At 33.4% G+C, this 5,659-nt stretch overlaps 1 long non-coding RNA gene across 2 annotated transcripts; it reads right to left on the bottom strand.

Moving 5' to 3' along the window:
- Positions 1 to 246: 246 nt before the first annotated feature.
- On the bottom strand, positions 247 to 5,446 carry LOC104242235 (uncharacterized). Of its 2 annotated transcripts, none has more exons than XR_714942.2 (6): positions 5,358 to 5,446; positions 4,764 to 4,830; positions 4,011 to 4,060; positions 2,584 to 2,665; positions 2,290 to 2,483; positions 247 to 413 (listed from the first exon to the last, which is right to left on the bottom strand). It is a non-coding gene; the product is annotated as an uncharacterized lncRNA (long non-coding RNA). The 2 variants fall into 2 exon arrangements; XR_714943.2 differs by having other exon boundaries at positions 2,290 to 2,394.
- Between the last annotated feature and the right edge of the window lie 213 nt (positions 5,447 to 5,659).

Here is a 5,659-nt window from a genome sequence, read left to right as displayed (position 1 = left end):
ATAGGACCTATTGCAACGGTTTACATTGTCTACTAGAACGTCATTTGTGTCCTATTACAACGGTTCTGGTAGGCTATTGTATCAATTCAGTTAAAATCAAAATATAGCACCTGTTACAATATATATATATATATATATATATATATATATATATATATATATATATATAATAACACTAAAACTTAAATACATCATAAAATGAGACTATTAATAAATAATATAAAATTATCCATCAAGCAAATAATATCCATAGAGAAAATGTTCTACCCCAAGCGCATAAGTTTAGTACATTTCAAGAGAGTAAGTTCCAAAAATGTTGATAACAAAAGATTCCTAAAACATTCATCTATAACAATTCAAAATTCTATCTCAAGTAAGGTCTAGCTCTTCTTCATCATCCTGATCTTCTCCACCTACAAAAGTGGATAAATAAAGTTATTAATAGTTAGACAATAGAAGAAGCAACTTACAAATTAAATAGAACCAAAATTATGGAGGGATCACGAGGGTGGCGCATGACATCAAGGCCAACAACAGGCGGACGAACCCAAATCTTACCTTCTGGAAAAAGAAAATCAACTGTGCATAAAGATTCAAAGTTTTTGGCTTTAAAGGTAATGCCTTCTAGCTTAACCTCAAATTTATTAGTTCTCAAATATACAGTACCAGCCATATGTTTGTTTGTTGAATGAGATGATCCTAGTATTGTTGGTTTAGTATGAATAGATGGAGAAAAGATTAGCAAAAGGATGAGTGTCCCATAACAGATGCTAGAGAAAGGAACAACTCCCCAATGAAAATGAGATTTGACCCAATATTGCAGGGCAACCGAGACAAAATACTGGGATGCACATGAAAATGTCATCAAAATGATATTCAAAACTACAGGAGAATACGAGGGATAAAAGGAAGGAAGATTAGTGGATTAACATTAAAATTGGATGGTTCTGCAAAAATTTATGACACTTGTTGGGCAGGCCTTGTGTTTGTTAGTTATGGATACTTTATATCCACCAAATCCTAGACTTCACCAAGGCAGAGATTGAATCAACAGCTGAAGCATTTTGCATCTATCCAGAACTTGACCATTTTGCATCTTCTCTAAATGCGTCACTACTATTTTCCATGTGCATTATTTTACTTGTTTTTTAATTCGTTTGGCCCTGGAGGAAGATAGTTAAATTTTACTTCCTAGTTTGGTTCTTCTGAAGCTAAATATGACAATAATAAGTAATGTTTCTTCTGTTCCATTTGTAGGTTGACTTGGTGGGCAATTGACCAAGTGGTAAAATAAATGGATAGTCTCTATTAAACCTAGCATTACTAAATATTGTAATGAGGGGTTTAACCTTACTAGAGTAGGATAAATATACCTTTCAGATATCATTTTAGTTTCCATAATCTAAGTTAACAAAATGTTGGAATGGGGAAACATATACAATATTTTCTATAATTAACTTGAGCTATTATGTTGTCTATGTTCTTAAATCTTAATTCATCTATTTTCCATATTAATCTATTGAGTTTTCTATTTTCTTGATCGATCCAACTTGAAACTAATACATTAAGCTTCCTGAGCTATTGAGCTATATATCTTTTGAATCAGTTTATTGCATTTTTACAGATAACGGTTGAGACAGGTCTTATAGGGAGGCAGGCTAGTGGGGCAGTTACAGTTACAGATGGAGAAACTGTAAGTTGTTTTTCGCTATTCACAACCTTGTGTCGATGGAGGATTGTTGCATCTAGCTTCCTATCCAATAAGAGAATAACAGTCATGACTTTAAGGAGAACCTTAAATGGTTCACATTAGTGTGAAAATTGCAGATTTACCATTATTTATATTTTTTACATTTTAATTAGTACATTGTATAACTCACTAAACACTTTTATACAATTAAAAGCATTCTAACCAAATCAGTGAAGTCCTCAGCAAACTTTGACACATATCTATATCACTATACAATTCTAAACATATAATGCAACACTAATCCAAAATTGCTACAAGAATGAGCCTTAGAGATACTTCTTAGCAATGTAGAATGCCCGGAAAAGCAGGAACCCCAAACAAGACAACCAAGTTTGACATATAAGTACCAAGTCCCAACCACAACTACAGCCTCAACCATTGACTCTCAGTCGGTCACATAGAAGTTGGATACCAATAATACCGAAATAGGCACATCAATAGGAAGAAAAAAAGATATTACCATATCCACTCTACCTTGAACCAAAGCAAAATCCCAAGCAAAGAAGGAGGAGAGGAAGAAATAGAAGAAGATATATAACCTTTTGGTTTCGCAAAGATGAAGGTAATCCACCTTCTGACTGTCGTGCTTCATTTTCATTTGACCTTGTAGCTTGGAAGGTTCTTTTTGTTGTCAACGACGAAACCTTTTGATTTCACAAAGATGCAAGTGATCAAGCTGGAATACGGTTAGATATTTTCTTATTTTTGCTTGAGCACCCTTCTTGATTTATGTCTATACAAATATTTTTCAGATTTTGAAAAGCAAACACAATATAGGTTAGCAAATAACATAGGAACACTTAAACCAAAAAATAGCTAACTTGAGAGCTCACCGATGCAGATTTGCTGCCAATATTGCTGCAAGAAATTGATCAGAAACAACCTAGATTTCAACTTTTAGTTGTTGCAGTTCTACTGTTAAGTTGCAAGAAACAGAAAATGGGTTGTTAAATAGGAAGAAACAGGACAATATTAGGTTTTTAAGCAGGAAGAAACAGGAAACTATCAGCAAGAATGTAGATGTCTTACCAAACTAACCCAAGCAGAATGTAGATTTCAGAAAATTACAAAGAAACAGAAAATGAGTTATTGGTCTGCTGAAAATGCCACTAAAGCTTTTCTCAAAACCATGGACATGGTAATTACAATTATGAACTTATCATATCTGAAATTTGATATACAATTCAAATATTTTTTTTCTCCTCAAGTTGTTACTAATGTTATGTTGATCCAATTCAGGGAAAGAAAGCTACAGAACCAAACGGAGTAGAGTTCATTTCCGCGCTCGCAGCAGGAAATAATGTACAACTTATGATATTTGCTTGTGCAAATGTTGCAGACTCCACCACCCTTGCACTGGTGGTAGCAACTCAACAAAACAGGAGGTTGATACATTACACTTACTACCAGATACAACTAGTCTTTTAGAGAATTTTAGTAGATTGGAATTGTAAATACTTATTTAATGTAGAACACTTCAGCTTTCATGGAAAACAACCAAAGATTCAAATATACAAAGAGGAAAATAGGAAAGAGAGCTGTCAAACAGGATACTTATCCGTATATTAAAAAATAGGATACCAATCTGCACAAAACAAGATTGAAATGAAGAGGTAGCAGGATGGTTTGGCATGTCACCTATTCAGTTATTAGAATGTTCTTGTCTCTTTGACATGATATACTTAAGAAGAAGCTAAAGGTTTCTCAATCAAGTATGGTTTATCTTAGTGATATGAAGACCGTTATTAAAAAGAGAGAAAATATTACCCTTAAAACCGAGATATCAGTAAAGAGGCAACACCCTTAAAAACTTCCCATCTTGTGCAGCCTCATTTGATTGAACTTTTATAAAAGGCATGACCAACTGTTCTTTATGTTTCATTTGTTAGCCTTAGAGCACCAGTTTTTTCAATCTCAACAACACCATTTACACTTAAATAACTAGCTGCAACACCACTACAACCATTCTAAACAAATTCTTGATAAGAAAAAACTATTCTTGATAGCAAAATAACAAGTACCAGGAAAAATATTAGTCTAATATTTCTAGCCATGGCATAGCTTAAGAGTAAAAAAAAAAGAGTACTAGCATTAAGATTCTATAACTTCAAAAGTCAATTAGTAGAAAATTTCATTCATTCTTGATATTTTCATCAGCTTTCACACTAGAAAAAATCGAACCTGTTTTAAGCAAACTATCTTTCGCGAGAATGTCTTTATTTTGAAAAACTAAAGATAGATATGGAGGAATTATACATACCTGCTCCGCCCTTTCAACACAAGTAGTTCTGCCTCTGAATATTATTGCAACTGATAAGGAAAACATGAACCCCACAAAGAATCAAATATTTAGCCTATCTAAATGAAATGCAAAATAGTACTGCAAGTGCTCTTTGTTTCTGTTCTTTTGCATAAACGTACTCGAATGTGGTACACAAATCACTAACGAACCGTCAGATGCAACTAGTTTTTACTGCATTCTCTCATTAATTGTGGTTACTAGTTTAGTTTAACAGTTTCAAAAGAGCTATAATAAGATTATTAGTACAATAAAACTGTGATCCATAAAAAGGTGTACAATTTTTTCTTTTCCTCTTTTCACATTTTTTTATCTCCATTATGCCAAAAGGACTGAAAGCAAACAACTTAATAAGTCTAGGAGACTAGCTTAGACCTTGTATCTCATCAGTCTTCACAAAATTATTTTGTATAGAGAAATATTTTGGTAATAAAATCATGTTCTAGTGTTTGGAATTTCTTTTCTTTAAGAAAGTCATTTATGCACAGAGACATTTTCCTTTACAAAATGCTAACTAATACTTGGTTCAATCAACAGTTAGAGAGTATTTTCAAGTTTTAATACCTAAAAATATCTCCTATACCCTATCCTTCTCCCTTGTACAATTACCACACATGTTTTCCATTATAAAATATTTCATATGAATAACACTTTCCTCCTTCTGAACTACACCTAAAGGAAAATATGATAGGCTAAAATGGATATACAACCTACCTCTCCAATCTTGACTGATCAAAATCTCGACAGCATCAGTAGGCAATCGTAAAAGGTTTTTCTTTTCCTGAAAATCAAGGAACAAAGAATGGGAAAAGGGAAGATTGTTGAGGAAGCTCTCAGAAACACAGAAAATCAATTGAAAAAATAATCCACCACGCTACATATTGCAGAAATAGCATAAGAAGTAATAATAAAACGAAAAAGCAATGGAGTGCAAGGAAAGCCCAAAAAACCAGAATAACCATCAATTAAATCAACAAAAAATAGTTAAAACAAATTGAGCACACAACTGTTTGAATGGGTTCGAAATCGATCTGATTCTGGGGTTTTGTTAAATGGGTCTGTTATTGCTATGGTTATAAGCATGCTTGGGAAAGAGGGTAGGATTTCAGTGGCATCATCATTGCTTCATAATTTGCATAAAGATGGTTTTGGTATCGATGTTTATGCATATACTTCTTTAATTACTGCGTTTGCGCGTAATGGGAGGTACAGGGATGCGGTTAAACAAAAGGGATGACTGAGGTTTTAAAGAAAATAAACAAGAATGGTAGAATACAGGTTGGAATCGTAATGAAAAATGCAACTTACCGGTGCCGCCGATGGTGGTTTTCCTTCATCGTAATCTCCGGCGAAGGTTTTTGGGAGAGAGAGGTCGAAACTTTTTGGAAGAGATGGTATTTATTCTCGTAATCTCCGTGTGTATAGGTATATTATTAGGTTTTATTATTTTATTAAATATATTTTATATTTAATATAGAAGCGGGGTCTATAAATTTAGCGGGACGTCCAAAATTGGAGGGAAATTGTAGAGGGAATTAGTAACCGTTGCCGTACATTGAAATTGCAAATACCCGTTACCATAGATAAGCTTATTGATACGGTTGTCCAAA

Source organism: Nicotiana sylvestris, chromosome 8, assembly GCF_000393655.2.
Source record: "Nicotiana sylvestris chromosome 8, ASM39365v2, whole genome shotgun sequence".
In the NCBI taxonomy this organism is placed as follows: Eukaryota; Viridiplantae; Streptophyta; class Magnoliopsida; order Solanales; family Solanaceae; genus Nicotiana; species Nicotiana sylvestris.
Note: the sequence above shows the minus strand (reverse complement) of the source record. Positions and strands in the feature narration are given on the sequence as shown.